Raw genomic sequence first — 24775 nt, forward strand, 5'->3', positions numbered from 1 at the left:
ATAGTTTTTTTTATCAGCTCAAAACGAATACACATGCTCTCATGCTCTCAAATTATTTTTTATATATCATTTTTTAGGTGATGGGAAACTTAATCATGACTTTAATAGCTTAGTAATGACATATTCTTTTTTGTTTTGGTGAAGAAATCTTAATTCCTAAACAAATAGGTTACAACCTCAAAACATGTTTCATGTTGATCTTTTTTTATAACATACAATCTCAAAATTTATAAAAAAAAAAAAAAAAAAAAATAGAAATCCAAATCAAATCGCGACTGTGGAGAAACATCAAGATCAAGCACAAGACTTTTGACTCAAATTCGGAAGTTAGTAGAGTTCAAAATAGCTACAAATTTGTTTTCTGTGTGCTTCTTATGATAATTTGGCCTTAGGCAACTGTTTAGATGAGAAATGGTCCACTTCCTGAAAACTCAGGTCTCAAAAGAGCTCAATCAGATGAGCACAACTATGCCTGTGTATCTCAATATTTTCTGCAATTCCGGGACCAAGGAGACGAGGAGTATATAATTTGCCTTACATTGTCCGGAATTTAGCCTCGGCCAAAAAGGGATCCAAATCATAAGGCAGGTGGTTAGCACCGTTATCCAACTTTCTCGACTATGTAGTTGTAAGTATCAAGAAAGGATACTCAGAGGCAACCAGATGATGATTTCAAGTTGGAAGAATTCAACCCAAGTACACAAAAGACGGGATACAAATTAAGGGCAGATTTTATTTCGATCACATTCATGACAATCCTCATCTGGAAGAAGAACAAAATCTAGTAGTACACAAGAAACTGCTGCAAAAATCTGGTAGAGCTAATCTGAAAGCATCTAAGCTAATTTGATGCAAACTGGCTGAGGTACTCATCAAGTGTGGTGTATTTAACATCAGGATAGAGCTCCGTTGCCTCCATGCCAAAAGAAGCCTTGATCTCAAATTTGGCTAGTTCTCCCTTCACGAAAACTGTGTATGCCAAAGACAGGAGCAATTTTAATGGCATTGAAGCCTCTGCGAAAGATACAAGAAAAGAAACCAATTTGATTAGAACGCGGAATAGGTGTTAATAATAGTAGATGCTATTGTATTAAAATTAGCAACTTGTGCACTTTCTTCTTTTTGTTAGATGACCTTGAATTTTCTTAAGAACTTCGTCCCCTGGAACGTAGGTCTTTTCGAGGGTCTTGCCAATTTTCTTTTCCCACAATGATACTATTTCGTTGTAGGACAAAGTGTTGGCAGGTGGTGAAATGTACAGACTCTTGTTCAGAGTCCTTAGGTCATCTGCTGCTTTGATGGTGTATGCAGCAATGTCTTCTTCCTTGGTGTAAACAACTGCAACGAAACATAAAATTGAAGAAAAAATTGAGAACGATGAACTCTAAAACATGATACTAAACCAATCAAGAAATGCAGCAGACAAGCTTCTTTCGGATCCCTTTTGGATTTCCGTCACCAAGAATGACAATTTTGTCTCTGGGAGGACTTGCAGAACCAGAGTCTCCAAAGTTGTTGAGGATATAATTCAAGTAACCAGCAAATCCATTAGATACTAAATAAGTGTAAGGTATCCCTTCTGCCTCAATAGCTCTGCGGATCTCAACCTTGGTCCTGCATAAGCTAGCAGCAGGCTCAACGGCATGCACACGATCCACATCACCCCCAAATTCAGAAGGTAAAAATCTCTGAAACCAAAGACTGCTCCTTCTTTAGGAATATGGAAGTCATAACTCACAAAGGGACAAACGCAAAAAATAAAAATCAAGAAAGAATTTGTAACACTGTATTGTGCTTACTTTGATGTTTCCAGCTTTTTTAATTGCTTCAATAATCTTAACTTGATGAGCTACCAAATCTCCCCCGACTGCAGAGATCACTATGTCACTTGTTTGATTGCATTTACCAACTGCTGATGATTGTGTAGGTCTCCCTGTTCAGTCCATGCGTAGTTTCTATAATTTTTTGAAAAAAAATTAAAACAGTATTTAGACAACGAAGAAAGAAATAACAGCACACATGAAGAAATATGACTCCCAAACTCTTGAAACTCTCGATGATGGCTGCCTTCTTAGGATCTGAAATTGTGCTTTCTCGGACCAGTGCAAACGTTGGGTGCCCAGCTTTTGCGCTTGCTTCCACTACATATTTCCCGATGTTTCCAGTGCCCCCAATGATCAAAATCTTGCTATTCACATCCATTTCCAACTCTAGGATGGTAGACTACTGCTGCAAAATTGGATGGAAACCGTAAATTGATGAGCTGAACAGATGCAGAAATGTGCCTATAGGCTGCAGCTTCGTGCACGGTTAATTTATAGAGGAAAAAGTATTGAAACTGGCAGGCAGCCCTGTCGCTGCAATTTCCTTTTGATGCTTTATCGGCTTCTGAAATTTCTAAAATGCTCCAAGAACCAATCAACGGAAGATTAGACAGTTGAACATTCTCACGAGGTTTCCTAAAAAGCCATAGCACTAACGGAGTCTTATTGGCCAAGATGCGCAATGTCTTGGGGTGCTTGGCAATTGCGAAAGAGAAAGGTGCTCAAAGTCAATTGAATGTCCTTGTGAAGTGAAACTACTCATGTGGGACATACAGCGGTAGGATTTCGTCCCCAAATCAGTGATGACCAAACCTGAAGTAAGCGCTGATGTTGAACAAAATGTTGGAGTGAACAAGAAGAGCATAATGTTGGCCACCACATTAATTGTGGGGTGGGAGGTTAAGGGTTCAAACCTTGTCTCTCATCAATGTGCCTCAATATGTGATTTGCTCTAAATTCATATGGGTGTGTGGTGCACCCGGCTCAATTGGGCCTTCCCATAGAGTAGATTCCCCTCTCTTCCGCTCCATAAGAGTAGGAGTAGGTTAGACATGTGCCGTTAAGACAAAAAAAAAAAAAAAGAGCATAAACTTAGTACCATAGTTATTAAACCCAACCCAGGAGGGAACTCGGCGAACGAGGTGGGTCAACGGATTACTGGTTTAACCAGTGGCTGAGTGGTTGAACCGGTGGATCACTAAATATATTTAAATATTATATTTTATAATTTTTGATATAAGATATATGATATAAATTATAAGAAATAATGTCATAGCAAATGCTCATATAATTTAATTTGCTATAAAATAATTAATTCATATAAGAATCAATACAATATTAAGTTATTTAGTAATATACCAAATTTCAAGTATAAAATTTTATCTATGTTTAGTGTAATTATCTAACTTATTTATGAATTTTAAGTGCAAAAAATTATTAAAAATAATATTTGTCTTTAAAATGAATTATGTAATATGTCATTTTTGAAGTCCATTTTATAACTTATAGAGTTTGGGGGTCATAAATTTTTATTAAAAGATTCCAAATAAATTTGTTTTAGAGAAATAAAAAAAAAAGATAAAGTTGACAAAACGTTTATATATTATGAGTAAGCTACTTAATCAACAAATGGTGAAGTAGCTTGGTGGTGTGCGCCTTGCTGCAAGGACCAAAGGTTCAAGTTCCAGCAAAGGAATAAAATTTTTATACGAAATCCGGTTTGTAGACAAAATCCGGTGTATTACTAGGGGGAAAGCCGCGCTAAGCACAGGAGTTTTGACCTATGCAATAATTGATTTAATTAGAACTGCATGCTAATTAGTTTAATTGAATCAATTGAAGTGCATGAAATTATAAGTAAATTGGCCAAATCAACAAACTTATAAAGGAAAAAAATTTATAAGTAAAAGAAATAGGATTGTAGTAGATAATCACACCATACCATAATAACAATAACAAAAATATCATTATCCTTGTCCCTATACCATTATAACATAATCATAGCCATATTCAATCGACAATTAACATACTTAAACTATAAGGTTAAATTTAGGTCCTACCTTGGTCATGAAATTGTAGTCAATAGATAATCTTTAGTCACAGTCTAACCACCTACAGCCACGAACATCGGATTTTGGAAATATAGTTAAAAGATATAAAAAGTTTCCTATGGATATTCGTATGTATGTATCAAGTATTCCATAAAGAAATTTCCATATTCACACAATAGCTATTGAGAAAATATTGCAGAAGAAAACTCACAGTTTTTATTATATTAGCTAAACAACCAAAACTCTAGAAAGAGAAAAAGTAAATGAGCATATCTATCTAAACACCCGCAACAAAAAATTGAGCACATGCACTTGAAGCAACATTCTTCAATATTTAAAGCATCAATTATTATCAAGTTGAAGAGCACTACAATTATACTTGTAATGGATTGAAAATATGAACCAAAATCAATCATGTTGATTATTAAGTGCTTCCTGAACCAACCATCTTTAGCATTAAGACCCTTTATTATTGTAGTTATAAAAGTTACCCAACAATTATAAAAGAAGATGGAGAGGATTGCAATTACATTTGTAAGTGGTTTAAACACCACTTAAATGCTTGATAATCACGTGGAATATAAGCCAATTGTAAATGGGAGAACACAATAGTCAAACCCAACTCAACTATACATTATAATGTTGCACGTTTGGATCAATCACTTGTATTTGATTTTTTTTCCTACCTAAATTATCTCTAAAGATAACAGATGAAAATTTTTCAACAATCACTTACAAACTCCTTTTTATATATATAGGAAACATTACAATGTGCTAGGAAAAAAATGAAAAGAACAACATTATTTTTCTTTTTATATATTCATCGTATACTGGTAGAAGCTTGTACTCATAGGCATTTGGGTACAACGAATCCGGACAATGCAATTAATATAATTGATAGGGAAAATCGTTGAAATCGTTACTCACATTTTTGTAAAATGATTTTTTATGTCTCTCATTCTAAAAAAGTAATTTTACGTCTTTTATAAATTCATATCAGTTAAATTTTGTCCCTACCTAGGTTTCCAACTAATTTTTTTTCGGAATTCACCACGTGCCCTGCACGTGATCATGTTTGAGGGAAAAAATTGTCAAATCATATTTCACATAATCTAATTGATAGTCCTTCACATTTAATAAAATGAATTTTTTTATCCCTTACATTTCATAAAATCACTAAGAAAAATCCTCGATGACAATTAAAATGTAGCAATAATTGTTAGGAGGATTAAAAAGTAGAAGCCATGAGGACACCTTACTCAATCAAACCTTAGTTCGGGCAATGTCATTCCATCAATTTTGGTTTATCATCTTTTAATTCCATGAAATTTGCTTTTTTTTTTAATTGTAATGTTATTATTTATTCATTATACTTTGATTTCATAAAATCAAAATAGCTAATCTTAGTTGATCATAATTCAGACAAGTTTCGAGCGCGCGCGTGCACTTTCTAAATAAGAATAAATATCCATTTATGCTTTGAATGACACAGATGAAATTTTGGTTTACTAAGTTGGGAAAAAAAAAAAAAGGTATCTCTCACAGACAATCCAACAATACATTCTTGGGTAATTTAGAATTCCATTTTGTGTTGTTCCAATTAATTGTCTCTAAAATTTATAGCTATGAGGCTAAATAAAACCAGCGGCAGAGGAGAAAGTTGGCATGGAAAGACAATCTTGAGATTGTCATGAGAATGACAATCAAATTCTTACAATCTTGAAGTGTACGAATTTGGCATATGATAACAAGCACATCATACTACATTTAAATTGCCAACAAAAAATGGATAAATCATGGCAAAATTTGATACAAGAACATGATCGTCTACATGAAACCCTTCACTTTCTTCCTTCTTTTTTCCCTTTGGGTTTTGTTTTGTTTTGTTTTCTATATTTCTCTTTTCAAGTCGGTGGTCTTATTATTATTTTTTTTTTATTTTTCTTGATTGCAACTTTTTGTGTGATAGAGAAAAGTATTATAATTTCCTTTGAGTAAGGTGACTGTAATTTCACTTCATTAGAAAGGAATAAGTTGTAAATAAGTTTAAACAGTTTTATGATATTATTTTGCACGTTTTCTATTGACATATCCCTTATTTTTTTTTGAAAAATTCTTTCATTTGCAAATCCACAATTGAGAAACTTGCTGAAGAATAAAATCATATATATTCTACAGTCAAGCATTTGTGAAAAATATGCATACAACCGAGAATTTAGAAGGGAAAAAAAAATGCAACTGAACCTTCAAGTTTGGACTTTGAAAAGGTGTTATCGAAGCTTCACTAATTTCATTAACTCCATCTATTATGCTTCGTACACTTCAGTATTAACTTAATGAAGACTGCCCTCTTAATAAAGACCTGCTCTATTTCGTTTATTCCAAGTCATATATATATATATATATATATATATATATATATATATATATATATATATATATATATATATACTAACAATTATTATTCTCTTTTATATTTATATAATTTTTCTATTTAATCTTGCCTACTACCCCTTATATTTATTTGTTTTTCCAAATTAATATTATATTATCAAAAATATAACACCTGAAATGTATCTTATCATAACTTAACGAGTACACTATGAGCCCCCGTTAGACAGATTAATACTTAAATATTTGCTTGGTACTCGTAGATCATCTATGTCACTACTTGTAGATCATCATAGATTATCTATATCACTACTTGCCGATCATCTGTGTCACCGTATGAGTTATAAGACTATCGGTTATCTTTGGCCAATATAAGAGGCTAAGCCTATCCCATCCCTGCAAGCCGCCCTTTTACTTACCCCAGTTCTTTAACCCAAATTTAGTGGTTAAAGTTACTCAATTATATGATTTTTCATGATCTTTAAACTCAGTTACATGATTTTCATTATTGGCTAATATAGTACAAAAATTAGTACTACTTGACTCGCCCTACTTGGACCACACTTGCAAAAGACAGAAGAAACAAAAATGTGGATTGACCCAAAAACAAAGAAGTAATTTATAAGATATGCGAGATGTATGTGTATCAATCCCAATCATATATTGAACTTAAAAATAGAGGTTTAATTTTTTGTGCTTAAATAGTTTGATGTAGGAGATGAATATAGTGTTTCGATTTATTATTTATTTACTACTCTCTTTTTGACTTATCAAAACTTGAGAGACCATCCCACATTTAGGACAAGAACAAAACTAACTACTAGTAGTGACTTTCTGGCAAAAAGTTTTGGTTTCAAATCTTGGAGAGGAAAATTTCTAAAATGAAAATGAAGAAAATTGACAGCCGAAGCCGATCAAATAACCAGATCTACCATTATGTGTCGGCAAGAAAAAGCTATAGAAATTAGAAAGAGCACCAGCATCCATCATCAACAAAACAATCAATTACTCGTTTCTTTAAAAACTTTACAGTTGGACCCTTGGATGTGACGCAGACCCCAGTTTTCATCCAATCCAACGGCCGAGATAAACAGAAGCCTACACATCAGTCACATGGTGTGGGACCCCCTTTCCATACACCCGTCCTTCACGGTATCTTTCCCTCTTTTTGCTCCTTTGCTCAGCTGTACAACTGAGGCGTAATACAATCCATCATCATCATACTAGAGATTTTTACTTTAAACTAACACTTTACTCTAAATAAATCCAACTCTAAGTACCAAAAAACTACATGCAAATTTATGAATAAACAGTCCCAATTATAATACTCACGATTCAGAACCTGAATTAAATTCAACGGAAAAAACTCTAAAAACTCTTCTCTGGCTCTTCCCTAACTATTATAAGTAAACTATTCCAACAGCGCATTATATAGGACTTGGAATAAAGACCTGCTCTATGTTTGATGGAAGTAACTTTGAAAAGAAAATCTAAATCTATTTTTTTCTTTTTTTGGTAAATATCTAAATCTATATATGTACACATACACATTTTTGAGGAATTGATATTTCATGATATGATTTGATACAAGTATGACAAGCAGTGGAAGGGAAAAAGCAAACGGGAACTCAACGAAACAGAAGGGAAAGCTAGTAAGCGACTTCGTACTTTGAAGAGATGAGTTAACTGCATATCAGATAGCGCTGAGAACTGCAAGAGTTGTCTCTTCTCTTAGAGGAACTTGGGTTCCCACCGACCATCAATCCAGTAACCAGTGCAAACTTCGGGGATATGAGAAATTATCTGATAATCTGCACTTTGTTTATCCAAATCTGTACTTTGTGCATTAGCTCATCAGACATATCAAAGAACCCAAGAAATTGAAGTCCGGTCAAGTTTTGGATGCCCGTAGGCAACTCCTGCATCAGTTTACAACCAATTAATTGCAGATTTCTCAGACTAGGCATTGATTCCTCTTCCACTCTCACCCATTTCAGTCTTGTTAATTGCACAAACTCTAAGCGCTGGAGTTTTTGAAATCCTCCAACCTTGAAACATATTGTCTCCCCTTCATAAGCACAACGGAGAGTAAGTGTTATCAGATTGGACAAATGTCCGAGGGAGCCTATTACATTCTCATCTTCTCTCAACCTACTATTGTCCAACCGTAAGGTTCTCAAGGATTGAAGTGATGTCACCCATTGCGGTACTCTCTCTAAACGCCCCTTCAATCTCAGAGATGTGAGGAATTCAAGCTTTGGAGAGATGGAATGTTGGAGATCAAGGGTCTCATCTTCTTCAATACAGGAGATGACCAATTCTTGAAGGTTGGTCAGCCTCAAGAGGGACGAGAGCAACTCTTTTCCATTTTCTCTTCTCAGCTTTGTGATCCATAATCGCTGCAGCTGCATGAGGTTTCCAATCTCCCTTACTATTTTATCACTATCTGCTTCTATATTAGTCAGATTTTCCAAGCAAATAAGCTTTCCAATTCCAAGTGGACATTTACAGCCCCAAATTGCATACTCATTTGAATAATCTCCCAATCCGCCTATCAAAAGAGAACGGAGTTTTCTTAGCTTTAGAATTTCCACAGGCAACTCTGTTACATTGGTTCTTGTCAGATTTATAAGTTCAAGGTTTTGAAGCTTCCCAATAGATTTTGGAATAATTTTAACTCTAGTTCCCTTGAGATTAAGATACTTGAGATGAAATAGTTTGAAGACATGCTTTGGGATGTTGTCCAATTCAGCTCCATCCAATTTCAACACCTTTAGCAACTTGGGATCACCACTTAAGAACTTGGATAAAAATGTAGCTGTGAGAGGATCTTCATACCCAAATATTACCACAAATATTACCACAGACCGAAGACACTTTAAGCTACTAAATTCTTGTGGATTATCAATTAATGAAAAGGGCAATTTTTTGTTTTCTTTGTATATTTTTTCACTATTGGTCCTTGATCAATTATGTAATGAGTCATAAAACTGTCCCCTTCATATCTTTTCAAATAAGAATAATCTTTGTACTAACCAATTCCTAATATAACAAGAGAAATAAATATTTCATGGATTTCTTTTAACCAACCATTGGATGTCTTGGATTCTTATCCTAAGCCGACAGGCCAAGACTTCACAGTGGCAAATGGTCAATGGAAAAAGGAATGGTTGTGCTGCTGTATCTTCCAATAATGCAAGGGACAATGAAATAGACTCCGCGGTCAAAAGTTTCCCATTAATTTTTGCAAGTGGATTTCCCTGTACAAGCATATTGATCTTCAATTGGACGACTCAGTCATTGGATGCCTACGGTACCAAATAAATGCTCAATCAAACTCTTGAAGCATCATATTCTATTTCCTTATAAATTCATATGCTGTTTGTTTTTTTTTTTTTAAATTCTGAGTGTCAACTACAATTGTCAGTGTTCTTGGCCAAAGTCGTTCTATTATAATTGCTTCAGGTTCCAAAAGCTAGAGTAATATTCATGTTTTATAATAAAAATTGCAAGTGGCAAATGTAAACCAAAGGAATGGTTGCATGGCCACATTGAACAAGAGACATTATTTCACACACACGTTTCCTCATCATCACACTGAAGTGGCTAATTTCTTAGGATAGGTAAAAAAAAAAAATTTATCCGCCAAATGTAACTCTGCCATTGTCTTGGTACAAAATTATAGCCTGCAGGCGAATTTTTTTTTTAGAAAAGGCCTCCTGTTACTATGCTGTAAGGCAGCAAATAATTTATTTTTAAAAGTGTCAGGTGCACGGTAGCCTCATGCCAATTTTTTTTTTTTTTTTCAAAAGACCGGCTGCTACCGTGTTGTCCGTAAAAAAAAATAAAAATAAATAAAAATAAAAAGGACTAAGATCTTCTGATCATTTCTGACTGATGTTCGGACAGCCAATCCTTATGTGTTCCATTCAGTCTCTGTCTAAGAAGCTAAATTGCTCCTTGGTCCTGCCTTTTGTCCCCTTTTGCTCTCTGTCTAACTCTTCTAATAAATAAGGCCTTGTTCTAACATATATCTCAATAAAAACATTAGTCGAAATCTTCATTATATTTATTAACTATGGATTTATTAACCTATGGTCTTCACTACCCATTCACCAACACCATTCCTGCAAAACCCCCAGGCCTCCTCTTTTTCCTTATTTTGGGATTTTGGTGAAGAAGATAAGGAATAATGAGGAAGATTTTAGGGAGTGAGATATGGAAAGACGAAGATGATTGGTAAATGGAGATATTACATCTCCCAAACTTGTCATTTGTACCCATTTTAATTTTGATTGATAGATGGATATCTCTCCGAAATGGGTTTAATTAGATTTCAAAAAGTTTATAGGGGACATAGTATAGTGGTATTTTATTGAAAAAGTGTAAGTGTAGACATTTTTGTTGGAAGTTTTTGTTTGACTTTGTCGAATTTTATCCAATTTTTGCCTATCTTTGTGCATATGTGTGATTGTTCCTGATTAACGATGGTTAGATGTCTCAAAATTTTTTATTGCTAAGATTTTACACTCTAAGGTGTTAAGTATGACATGGTTAAATTTAAGGATATCTTTTTTGGTGAATATTTGAGATTTTGTAACTTTTGCGCCTTTTGGTTAACTTCTCTAAGTATGGTAAATATTTGTCCAGCATTTTTTATGCAAATTGGTTCAACTATTAATTTTAGTTCTCCATATTTAAGAAATGAAGCGGGTTTGTGTGATTTTTAATTTAAATTTGGTGCTTATTTATGAATAGTATTCGGCTATACTCCACTAGTATTGTTGCTTAGTAACATGAGGTTTTCACCATAAGTGTCGACTTTCGCGTCAAAAAGCGACGATAACTATGAGTATGTGATTTTTAAGCGATGATGGCTGAGTAATCGGGCTCTTTCATGTGGCCAATGTCATAGTTCGCATCAAAACGCTTGAATGGCTAAAAACTAAACAGTCCCCCTGAAAGAAAAAATCAATTAAGTGTGGGGATATTTTAGAAAAAAATGTGTTAATAGTGAAAAATGTGGAAGTGTTTGGATGAATTGTTAATCCGTTGATTCATGAATTTTAATGTTGAAATTTTGTTTAATAGTCAAACCATTTACTTATGGATGGTGGTTGAATATTTTATATCCTTAGATTAGTTAGTCATAAATTGAAAGAGTTCTTGATCTTGAAAGCTAACTGGAGAGATATTTCTTGAAAATTGCCACTAATACTTGACATATGTTTTAATTGTATCTTGGCAATAGAAGATTTGAATAATAGCTATTGTTTGAATTTGATTGCTTGATTTGTTGTTCTCATGCTTGAGGACAAGCATGATTTAGGTGTGGAGGAAATATCTTAATTTCCGTGGGTTAGTTAGAAGACTCAAGGGTAGCTAGGCGTGCCCACATCTAACGTAGTGGTTCAAAAAAAATTTTCATTTCATTTCTTTTTCTTTCTTTCTTTCTCTCTTCTCTTTCTTTCTTCTTTCTTTCTCTTTTCTTCTTCTCTCCCTTTCCTTTTTCTTCCTTTCTTTCCTTTTCCAATCACAGGACCACAACCTTAGGACCTCAAACTCCGCTGCTCGTGCCGTTTCTGCTCGTCATCATTGCTACCACACCATGTTACCGCTGCTAGCCACCTCCCATGATCATCTCCATTTTCACTATCTATGCGCATCTCCTATTTTGGTTTGGGAGCAGTAAATATCCACCATGTTGGCTTCACACTACCAATCTCACCTATGTCATAGCTGCTCGAGACCCCCCTTTGACGATCAGGGAAGTTTCGTTGTCCCTTTTTGCTTTGTATTTTATTCTTTATTGCTTACATTGGGGACAATATAAGATTTAGGTGTGGGGGGAGGGGGAGTAGTATAGTGGTATTATATTGAAAAAGTGTAAGTGTAGACATTTTTGTTGGAATTTTTTGTTTGACTTTGTCAAATTTTATCCAATTTTTGCCTATCTTTGTGCATATTGACAGGTGCCAAACCTGTGCAATAATAATAAATAAATAAACCTAACTACCACCAAGAGTAGTCAATAATCAATTTTAGGTACTGGATCAGGGACTCTAGGTATGCAATAGGTTACTTGATTCACCCTGTTCCCGAAGAGTTTGTTTAATCCGATATATCTGAATTAATTATCTGACTAAATTCACTAACTAGTAGACAGTGGCAAGCAGGGTCGTCTCCTCAGGGACTGGAGAAAAATTTATTTCCTTCCGAGTCAAGACAAATGGGGGTTTTCAAGATTAAATGCTAACTAAATAAAGTAAATGCAGAAAATAATTAATTAAAAGAAATAATTGTGAAAACTCTAGCCAAGGGTACACTTCAAAAATGGTTCATGCACTGATCATCGATTCACAGATAATTCCAACATTTATTAATAGATTGGTTATAGTTGTCATGCACGCAATAAACAACCAACATTTCCTTAATTTCTCGATAGTTAAGGTACGACCGTTAACTATTTCTCTAACCCGGAAGCAACCCAAGGTACGACCGTAGGATTTAATTTCTAGATTGCATTAATAATTAGAAAGGCCCACTCCTAACTAATAAACACGCTACGAGGGGTTGTTTAAGTTAGATCGTATGTTTCCTTGACATAAACCCAATTACGCCAGTTGCTACTGAGATGGAGGTAATTGAACAATTACGGATTCAATTATCCCTAATTAGCAAAATAGCCTATATGAATAATCAATTATTGCGTACTAATCAATCATACACAAGAGCTATAACAATTAAAAGTAGGAAACATATAAATACCAATAAATGAAGGAAACAATTAAAAATGGTTTAGATCTCACAGTGATTGCCGAACCAAATCATTAGTTGCCCCCTTGACTAGAAATAAGAAGTTCGTTGTCCATCAATGGAGAACAATCCATGCGAAAATTTAGAAATATTAGTTGACAGCATTCTTCTCCAAATTCGAAGGAAGAAAACTCGATGGAATAAGAATTATTCCTCAAACTACCAAGCCAAAGGGATAATTAAATGTTCCCCTCTATGGCCTTTGCGGCGCACATGATAGATACCTAATAGAAGAAGAAAACTACTAAGACCCCAAAACAAGTCTCCTCAATCTAAACAATGACTAGTCTCTCATCTTGTCGGTTTTTCCACCAAATAAGGAAAACAAAGAGATAAGGCAACTACTGAAGTTTCCTTCTTTCTTGTTTCCTAATGCTAGTAAACTACTAGTCACGAAAGGAAAGACGTTGGTTTAGCACATCTTGGTGGCGGATTTGCAAGGATTCTCAAGGCTTCCCACGTGCACGGGATTTTCTCAAGAAAATCATCCTTTTTAGTACTTTTCTGCTCCATTACCTGTAATTTGCTCCAAATACCAACTATAAGTATATTTTGACAATTAAAACAATATTTGGCAAGGACAAAGAGAAAAATTAACCATAAAATTAATAACAAATTATACCCTATCAATTCCCTCCATACCTAAACCATACTTGTCCTCAAGCATGAGAATAACAAATTAAGCAATCAAATTCAAACAATGGCTATTACTCAAATTTTCTATTGTCAAGATGCAATTAAAACATATGTCAAGTATTAGTGGCAATTTTCAAGCAATATCTCTCCAGTTAACTTTCAAGATCAAGAACTCTTTTAATTTATAACTAACTAATCTAAGAATATAAAATATTCAACCAGCATCCATAAGCAAATGGTTCGACTATTAAGCAAAATCTCAAAATTAAAATTCATGAATCAGCGGACTAATAATTCATTCAAACACTTCCACATTTTTCACTATTAGCACATTTTTTCCTAACATTTTGGCAACGGCAACGGAGAGTCTTCTGCCCACAAACGCAAATTGCCTTCCTTAGGCGTGACCACTTGGCGTGGGCACATCTAACTACTAAGTAGTCTTCTGTCCGCCAAATTAAAACCTCCTTCCTTAGACGTGACCACTTGGCGTGGGCACGTCTAACTGCCAGCTCCCTGCAACAAAAGCAATAAATCACTAAATGCAACTAACACTTAACAAAAACTCTAAAAACATAAGAAAACTAAAACAAAGGCCTTGGGTTGCCTCCCAAGCAGCTCCTTTCTTTAACGTCTTTGGCTAGACGTTGCCATGCTTGTTCACGGAGGATAAAATCGTGTAGCTCGTTTCAGTGCTTCATCTTTTGTGTAGTCCTGATATCCCTCGTAAATAGAGTAATCATTGAGCACACGAGGTATGGTTTTCAATGGACTAGTAGATGGCACCAAACAAGCAAGTAATGACCTTAATTCTTCACTCACTCCTCCATCACGAGCACTTATTGGTTCGAGATATTTTACCATCGCAACTCTTAGCTTATTCCTGTCATGAAATTCAAAATCTTCTGGTATAATAAAGTCAATCTCACTAACAGAAATTGAAGAATAAGAGTTACGAAAGTATTGATTAAGAAATGGAGAAGATGTCATCGTATTTGGAGATTGTTCATTGGATTCATTCGCTTGAACCTTTTGATATTGGGGTTCCATTTCTTGTACTTCAATTTCCTTTTCAACTTTATCTTTAGATTCTTCTTCTTGAGACTCTTGCAATTTCATGTCACTTGTCAGGATAATTATATTCTCATCTTCTTTAAAATCGATGTTAGTCTGTGAGGGTAATTCTTCATAAAATGGAGAAACCAATTTGCTTATTATAGATGCCAATTCACGCCTTCCATCTTCCATCTCTTTAATCAACCTTTGTGTCTCCTGTTGAAATTGATGTATCTCCTGTTGAAATTAATGTGTCTCCTATTGAAGTTGATGTATCTCCTGTTAAAGTTGATATGTGTTAGTAGCTATTAATTCAACTATTTCTTCAATAGACATACCTGACATGGATGACGGTTCTTGAGACTCTGGCTGTTGAAAATCTATTGGCCTTTGTTCATAATTAAAATTAGAATCATCCCACCATCCTTGTTCATACCCGTTTGAATAAGAGTCATACCACGTTTGATATTGAGGTGGAAAATCTCCAAAAATATCGATTTGAGTACTTAGACCATCTTGAAATGTATGGCATATGTCGGTTGAATGATCTGAGGCAAAATAAGTTCCACAATTTACAACAGCCTATTGATCATTAGAAAAAGTACGAGTCTCATAACCCCTTCTAGAAATAAAATTCAATCTATTACTAAAATACGGAATGTTAGCAGCCATAAACTATATATAAAAAAATAAGAGAAAAATAAAAAAAAATGAAAACAAGATGAACTCAAAAAGAAACAAATTAATCAGGCACCAATCCCCAACAATGGCGCCAAAAATTGATAGGTGCCGAACCTGTGCAATAATAATAAATAAAACCTAACTATCACCAAAAGCAGTCAATAATCAATTTTAAGTACTGGAGCAGGGACTATAGGTGTGCAATGGGTTATGTGATTCACCCTGTTTCTGAAGAATTTGTTTAATCCGATATACCTGAATTAATTATCTGACTAAATTCACTAACTAGTAGACAATGACAAGCAATGTCGTCTCCTCAGGCACTGGAGAAAAATTTATTTCCTTCTGTGTCAAGATAAATGGGGGTTTTCAAGATTAAATGCTAACTAAATAAAGTACATGCAGAAAATAATTAATTAAAAGAAATAATTGTGAGAACTCTAGCCAAGGGTACACTTCAGAAATGGTTCATGCACTAATCATCGATTCACAGATAATTCCAACATTTATTAATAGATTGGTTAGTTGTCATGCACGCGATAAACAACCAACCTTTCCTTAATTTCTTGATAGTTAAGATATGACCGTTAACTATTTTTCTAACCCGGAAACAACCCTAGGTACGACCATAGGATTTAATTTCTGGTATGCATTAAGATTTAGAAAGGCCCAATCCTAACTAACAAACATGCTACGAGAGTTTGTTTAAGTTAGATCGTATGTTTCTCTGACATAAATCTAATTACGCCAGTTGCTACTGGGATGGAGATAATCGAACAATTACGGATTCAATTACCCCTAATTAGCACAATAGCCTATGTGAATAATTAATTATTGCGCACTAATCAATCATACACAAGAGCTATAACAATTAAAAGTAGAAAACATATAAATACCAATAAATGGAGAAAGCAATTAAAATAATTTAGATCTCATAGTGTAGACACCAAATTTTAATTTATTTCATTTTATTTTAATTTATTTTTATCTTTATTGATAATTGTTAGCTATTTTTACTTATTAATCTCATGATTTTGTTTTAGACATTTTAGCATTTTAGATACCAAATTTTTAATTTAGCTTTATTTATTTATTTTTATTTTTTAAATGATAATTATTATTCATTTTCGCTCATGAGTCTCTTAATTTTTATTTGAGACATTTTAGCATTAAAATTTATTCAAAAAAAAAGAAGAAGAAAATTGTTCACAAAAGATATGTTTTATTTCTTTTAGACTCAATTTAAGAAAAAATTTATTATTTGTTTATCTAAATTAAGTGAAGATTAGTAAAATAAAAGGAAAAATCATCAATTAAATTCAAAAAATTTCTTTTTTAGCTTTTATTTGACTTTTGTTGTTCTTGTTTTATTTCGATTTGTTGTTTCCATATTATTGTTGTTAATTAAAAAAAAAAAAAAAAAAGAGGAAGCAACTCACGTGCGCGAGCTGCAAACAAAACAAACATTTTCCAAACAGCAGCATGCGAGAAGTACAGAAAATGCAGCGCTCAGTTCCTTCCCATTTTCCATCCTTTTTTCCATTGATTTTCCTTCACCGTTGGATCATGCAAACCTCATTCTACTTGGCTTCCATCTAACAACCAAGAAGAATCTAGAAATGAAACAAAATCAAGGGCTAAGAGAGAGGCGGTGAGCTGAGATTGTTTATGAACCATCGAGATGAAGTTTTAAGGGTTTGAATCTGGTATAAATAGAAAACTAAGCGTTTTAGAAGAGGGGGATAGTGTGTGACGGCTAAAAAATTTTGGAGAAGTAAGAGGAGTGGTGGCTGAGGGACGAAACTGAGAAGAAAGAGAGAACGAAGGAAGGAAAAGTGACGGGGGGGTTTTTGAGAGAGAACCTAAGCGGGAGAGAGAGAGCGGCCAAGCTGGAAAAGAAAGAAACGAGGGAGGAAGAGAAAGGTGTGGAGAGCAAGAAAGGTTACGGGCGGAACATGATAAGAACTTGGGAAGGAAAGGGAGCAGTTGAGAGTGGCGGCGGGAAAGGAAACAGAGAGCTACGGGCTGAGAAACGGAAAAGCTGAGAAAAAGGAGAGCTTGGGGAGGAAGACTCTGGAACAAGCCGAGAGAGGAGACTCAGGAGGTAACAAATGCATCTTGATCTAGCCAACTCATATTTTATCTGTTAGCTCCTTTTCCTGATCTCTTTTGATTCAAAGATCTGTGTTTTAATGGCTAAAAGATTTATTAAAAGAGCATTAGACATGGTTAGAGGTTAGATCTTGATGTCATGGCTACACAGTTGTTAATCTCCAGGTCCGGTCCTTTGCTTTCAAAAGGCAGAACCAGTTTCTTTTGTTTTTTTTATATCCAAATCTCCTCTGTTTGTTTATCCAGAGTTACAGCCATGTCGAAGGGGTCATTTTTCTTTTTGGGTTGCTTGAAGTTCGTGATTTGTTTGTTGTTTGACTGGTTTTCCATGTACATGTCTAGCGCAAGATTCTTTCTTTCTGTCTTTGCTGCGCTTTCATGTTCAGTTGCACCATTGAATCTGCTGGGAATGGGCAATCGTATTTTGGGTGAAGTTAACAATGTGGGTTTGAGATTATAGCATTTGGGTTTGGCTAAATGAATCAGTAGGCTTGGTTTGATTTATTTCGCATAGACATCCTTGTCGAATGATGAAGTTGCGGAAGAAAGAACTCAGAAAATTGCAGCAGAAAAAGCTTCGTCTAGGCTGCATTTTTTTCGAATGAATGATCATGACTGTGGTTGACAATGACTGTGATTATACTTTGTGATGTTGTTGCGCTAATTGATAGGCTTGGTGTCGGCTTCTTTGTCCATTTAACTGTGAATCCAATTTAGAAGTCATGAACATCTCTTGTGTTTAGTAACCAGCATATGCAATCATCTCACTTCTTGTGTATATGAAGTATGTATAGTTAATAAACTAAAGGTTGCATTTTGGTTCTCGTTTGTGTGTGTAATTTGGGTCTGACGAATTCTAAGGCGGGCAAAGTACAAGATTTGGGTTTGATTGTTGTTTTGTCTTGAGAGTTTGGTGCTTGTTTGATTTTGACATGAAAACCCAGAACTTGAAACCAATGAATGAATCTGGGTTCCTGCAAGTCCCTCAATTCAGATTTTTCCTTTTAGATGTTTAGCACCACATCTTGGTGATGGGTTTAGGAATTTGACAAGTACTTGGGATTGGATTTCTTGTTAAAACTGCTGCATTTTTTTCTCTTTCTTTTACTGTCAGTCAACCCAGGTTTTCTGCTTTAATCCTGCAACAAAACATAGTATTCGGTTTAGATGATGATTGAGACTTGTATTGTTCGTTTGTTTTGACCCAAAATTTTGATATTCGTTGGACTTGTTTGCGTGATGAAATGGAAGAATGCCATGGTTGAAAGTTGGAGAAATTTCCAGATTTCGCATGCCTTTTTTTTCTTCTATGAAATTTTCAGTTTTTGGGGTCACAAAGTGGAGAGAATGCTTGGTGAATTTGTTACTTTGGCCCAAGCTGTTGTTGGTTGAGTCGTTAGCAATGTTTAGATGGAAATGATTGCATTCAAAAACCCAGAAATTGTAGCTCAAGAAACCAGCGAAAGAAAAGGAAGTTCCTGCTAAGAAGATGCATGAACTGTCAAACCTTTTGGCCGCTGGTTTGCTGAGCTTGTTCCACAGCTTTATCATGTTTGCTCTTTGATGATTCTCTTGCCTTTTTTCTGTCTTGTGTATCTTGGACGTTAGTTTTCGAAATAAAAAAGGCATCAGCTGCACAAATTTGGCTTGGATTTCATGTCCTTTCGGTTTGTACTTGGATTATTTCTGGAGACTCTCGGTGCGAAAAGCTGCTAAGTGTTTTGTTGCATTTCTTGTGTTTCCTCGCTTTCCTGGCCTGGATCTTCTCAGTTGATGGATGAGTGGAGACGTGTGTGTGAGTTACGTTGATAAAAAATGAGTTTTTGTGCATTTTTTGGGCAATTCATTCGCGTGGTTTGATGCTGCAGATATGCAGCAGAACATTGCCGAAAGCTTCATGAGTTGTTGAAAGTTTTTTGTTGCAGAAACTTGTTTCCTTCGTAGCATTTGCATGCATGTTGCATGAAAACCTTCCAAGAATTGCACTTTGCTCCCTGTTGTCTTAAAGTGCTGTTATCATGACCCAAATAATTCGAAATTTGATCAACCTTGTCTTTTTGAATTCCAATTTTCCTTTAGTACATTTTAACATACCGTTTGGATAAATTTTTTAGTGGATTTTAGAATGAAATTTTGAGGTTTAATAATTTTTGAGGGATTTATTATTTTGATTTGGGTTTTAGTGAAATTTTTGAGTATTTTGTTGTTTAATTGCCACAAGTGATTTTTGATTTATTTTCGTGAATTTTAGCATTTGATTTTGATAAGTCTCATCTTAAGCCATCAATTTTAGTATTTCATTTTTAACTTTTAAAACTTTCTACTTAGGACTTTGTTTGCTTTAATACTTGAATGGTTTATTTTATGTGAATACCTTAAGTGATTCCATTTTGTGTTTAAATTTCATTTCGTGTTTAGTTTTCATTTCATTTATTGTTAATTAAAGTGGTGCCTTGACCCTTTTTGCTATTTTGGAGGATAAATGATAAATTCGTGTCATTAAGGTCCCAACTCAAGGGAGGTACACTCTATCCCTTATTTCTAATTTACTTGACCCTATGTGCACTTATGTGACATTATGTGTTTAATTACATGCCTTTTGAATGTTTTATTTCATTTCTTTAATGCTTTATTTATTCCAATTTTTTTAATATTTATTTAATTTTAATTTGTAATTATTTGGGAAGGCAATTAAATGCCACAATTGTAATAGTTAGGTATTTCTTTTAATTATTTATTTTATTTCCCTTTTTAGATTGTAGTAGGGCCCTCCCCAATGTAATAGTTAGGGCTTGTTTGCTTTATTTGCCTAGTATGTCTTGCATGCTTATGTGTTACGTGTTATCCGCTTTCTTAGGGTCTCACATCTAGATATCATGATTATGTGTTATATGTTTATGTGATATTATGTGTTTACTTGTTTTATATTATTGGTTTAGTTATAATTAATGTATGATGTAATATCACACTAGTCCAATGCTAGTAGTGATTCATTTCCCGATGCCACACTAGTTCAACGCTAGTTGTGGTTTCCTTATTCGATTTTTCACTAGTCCAACGCTAGTGAGGAAGTAGAAATATGGACTAATCCAACGCTAGACCCTTAGGAGCCCTTCGAGCGTTAGATTATGATTGTATGATAAAATCATTTCATTTCATATTTTTCACTTTCTAGGGTCTTTTATCATTTTTTTTGCATGTTCCCTTTATAATATAACCTTTATCCTATACTTCCCTTTATATATACGTAATTTTTCCCATATTCCCTTTACACACACATCCCTTATCCCATATTCCCTCTTATATCCATATCCCCTATTTTTATATTTTCCTTTATATAATCCTATGCATAAGACATGACATTAGATTTGCATTTCATATAGAGAAAATTAGAATTAGGGTAGTACATTTGCTTAATTAGATAGGGAAATTATCCCTTGAGTATGAGATATGGACGAGTTTGGCTCTCTAGCCTTAGCATGCTCGTATTCCCTCTATTAAAGGGAAAATTGAGTCACGAACATTAGTTCCCCGTACCCGACATGATGCATTCCTTTAGGTCATGTATATTTGTATTTATATAATTATTTTATTCCTTTCTTTTCTTAGAGTCTCATATATTTTGCATTATTCGTGACCTCTTCAAAGAATCCTTATTCGCATCACAATTATTGTGATTGGCATCAATTAAGTTTTGAAGAGATATTTTGACCCCTCGATACCCTCTTAGTTCTAGAGTTTGCATTCATATATTACATCCAAATGTGATAGATTTTTAGGTAAAAATAAGAAAATTTTTGGCTAAATCACGTAACTAGCCTTGGTTAGGTCGAAAGGGTGTCTTGGATTTTTATCCTTGCCTTTCCTTTCTTCAAATGTGACTCCCGAACCTTTTTCTTTGATTTTCGTCGACTAAGAGTCTTTAAAAAGGGTTTTCTACTTTTTTCTTTGAAAAATTCATTTTTAGGTGACTTGGTACATCTTAACTCAATATCAAGTGGCGACTCCGATTTTTTTTCAAAAACCCTTTTTAAACTATAATTTGGGTCCAAGTCGTCGCACTTTTAAACCCCATTTAGGCCCCTTTTCATTTTTCTTCATTCATTTTCATCAAAAACCAAAAACTCATTTTTTAATCAAATAAATCAAAAATTCATGTTTTCTAAAACATTTAATTTTTATTTTTTTCAAAAAAATGGAGCGCGACACATAGTATTTGTCAAACCAAATCTTCAGTTGTCCCCTTTACTAGAAAACAAGATCAGTTACTCTCCATTGAGAGTAACTCATGCATTTCCATTAAAGGAAATTGCGTCAATGTTTGACAATAGAAAAAAACTACTCAGAGGAGAAGAGAGCCCCCCGCGGCTGCCGTCCCCTCAATTCCTATTTTTTAGCTTCCTAAGAAAACCAAGACTCCCCGAATTTGCCACGCTTTTTGCTGAAAATCAAGGATCCGGCTTTTTGCTCCTCCTCAAATCCGTGCAAAGGAAAGAAAAGACAAGAAATTCCTATGTTGCCACAGATGGGTCTCTCCCACGGATTCTACTTGCTGACTTTTCAAATGATTGGTTTCCTAGTACCAATCAGATTCTTAAGGAGTTTCCTATTACAATTTAATTTCCTAAAAACTCTCCCAATCACTTGAGAATGATCTCGCGAAATCAGGAAGGTCCTGATAGCTATCAAATTATGAAATTGATTCAGATTTGGAGATTGCCCAATATCAATCCCGACTTTTCGGCTTTGAGCGGTGAACTTAGGCATGCCCCCGTGCAACCATCAGATGTTTTTCACTATAAAATCTTCATTTAAGCACTTTTCATTCCCATTCCTGAAATAAGCACAAAATACCAAATATAAGTAGAATCCGACAATTAAAATAATATTTGGCTAAAATCAAGGTGAGAATAATTATAAATTTAGCAACAAATTATGACCTATCCGGACATTATAAATTTTATTTGAATTTTCTGATCAAGGTTTTTTTTTTGGATTTTGTTTGGCAAAATATTTGGATTCTGGAGGTATTCTTTAATTTCATGAGGATTTTTGAATTTTTATGAGGAAAAATACTAATAAAAATGGTTAAGATGTTGTAGAGTATGAGAGAGAACAAGAGAGAATTTGATTAACTTTCAGTAGACTAGGAGTTTTAAAAGTTAAATTCTATCCGGTTCAAATAGATTCCTATAATTCTTATTACTAAATTCATACAGTTTTTGTACAATCATCAACTTAGTTCTACTAGTTGACAAATTCAAATTTACATTCAAGGAGTAACACTAATAATCATAGGAATTACATGAATGGAGTTCAACTGGATAGGACTTAATTTGTGAGGTCTGGGTCTGCCGTTTCTCAACTTAGAATCATATAATTTCATTCTTTACCTAGGTAAAGAAAAGATTTCTTATCATGGACTTGAACCCCTATAACTCGCCCGGGGTCGCTGCGTGGGACCGTGGCACACTCCTTCGATTTGGTGTGTCAGATCGGATCCTAAGAATTTGAATCGAGACATGTTCCGGGTTAAAAAAAAAAAAAAGAAGATTTGAGTGTAGGAAAGACAAGTTCCTTAATGACGGTAGATGCCCAAAGCAAGCCAACCGTCAATAATGACGACGTCCCGTGAGTGGAGAACAATTTAATTGATTGAATGTTTTTTTCCTTTTTCTTTATTTGGAGGAAATGATTGAAAATTTTTACCGAGTAGCATAATATGTAGGGGTGGCAATCAGGTCGGCTTTGGGTTGGCGGGTCGGGTTGAGATCCAAGTATAATAAAAAACCCGCTGACCCGAACTTGACCCGTCAATTCGAAACGGATCAGGATACCTGACACGAATCCGAAAATTTCAGGTTGACGGGTTGACGGGCCGACCCAAAATGACCCGAAACTTAATTTTAATTTATTAATTTATCACTGTAATTTCTAATAAAATCAATTTCTTACAAAATTAATTACATCATCAAGTAATAAAAATTTAAATAAATAATTTCAAACCAAATCTAAAATAAATTAAACACCGTAAAAGTGTTTTATCCCAAACCAAATATAAAATAAATTAAAATAGCATAAAAGTAAAAAATAATATAATATATTATTTGTCTAAATATAATAATTTCAACTTTACACAAGTTAATTAAATTCATTTAGGATTAAGTGATTAATGATTTAATGCCTTTGAAAAAAAAGAATGATTTAGTTTAGTTAGATCAAATAATTTTTATGTGTATTAAATTATTTTTAATTTGTAAACGGGTCATATCAGGTCACCACGGGTTGACCCGAAATCGACATGTTTTCTTTTCAGGTTCATCGAGTTTGACCCAATTCTGACCCGAACCTCTCAAACCCATTAATTTCGTGTTAGGTTCGTGTCGTGTTTTCGAGTCGTATCAAGAATTACCACCCCTACTAATATGTACAACTGAATCATCAATTCCGCTGCAGGGTAGCCTGACACTTTTAAAAATAAATTATCTGCTGCTTGCTATCATGTTGATTGTGCACGGTAGATGGTTTGAAAAAAAAAAAAAATCACCCGTGAGCTCCCGTGCACAATCAGCATGATAGCCTGACACTTTAAAAAATATATATTTGCTACTGTATTGATTAGGTACGGTAGCTGTAGTTTTGTACCAAGAGTCAGAACTACAATTGGCGGACAATTTTTTTTTTTACCTATATTCTAAGAAATTAGCCCACTGAAGTTGGCTTTGAAAGGAAAAAACAAAAAAGTCACATTCAACTTTCGATTCTTGGTTCTACAATGTTTTGTAAGGTCATGTCCAGCTAATTTCTAACCTTACAAGATAATACTAATTTCTGACCTTACAAGATATTATCTTACAAGATAATTTCCGACCTTACATGACCTTACAAGATATAATACTAATTTCTGATCTTACAAGATATTATCTTACAAGATAATTTCTGACCTTACATGACCTTACAAGATATAATACTAATTTCTGACCTTACAAGATATTATCTTACAAGATAATTTCTGACCTTACATGACCTTACAAGATATTATCTTGTAAGGTCAGAAATTAGCTGGACATGACATGGTTGTCCAATGGAAAAGAAAACAGTGAGAATCAAATCAATTTACTCTTTTTAACAAATTCTCATAATTGTTTGTGAATTTTTTTTTAAAAAAAAATGTTGGCATTGAAAAGGGACAATATATCACTGGAAAAG

At 34.2% G+C, this 24775-nt stretch overlaps 1 long non-coding RNA gene and 1 pseudogene across 1 annotated transcript; both read right to left on the minus strand.

The window, feature by feature from the left end:
* Positions 1-710: 710 nt before the first annotated feature.
* Positions 711-2448, minus strand: LOC113694307 (phenylcoumaran benzylic ether reductase POP1-like; annotated as a pseudogene).
* A 4751-nt stretch (positions 2449-7199) lies between these two features.
* On the minus strand, positions 7200-8058 carry LOC140021788 (uncharacterized). Its single transcript, XR_011825768.1, has 2 exons — positions 7934-8058; positions 7200-7457 (listed from the first exon to the last, which is right to left on the minus strand). It is a non-coding gene; the product is annotated as an uncharacterized lncRNA (long non-coding RNA).
* Positions 8059-24775: the final 16717 nt, after the last annotated feature.

The sequence above is a fragment of the Coffea arabica genome, chromosome 11e (genome assembly GCF_036785885.1).
Source record: "Coffea arabica cultivar ET-39 chromosome 11e, Coffea Arabica ET-39 HiFi, whole genome shotgun sequence".
NCBI lineage: Eukaryota > Viridiplantae > Streptophyta > Magnoliopsida > Gentianales > Rubiaceae > Coffea > Coffea arabica.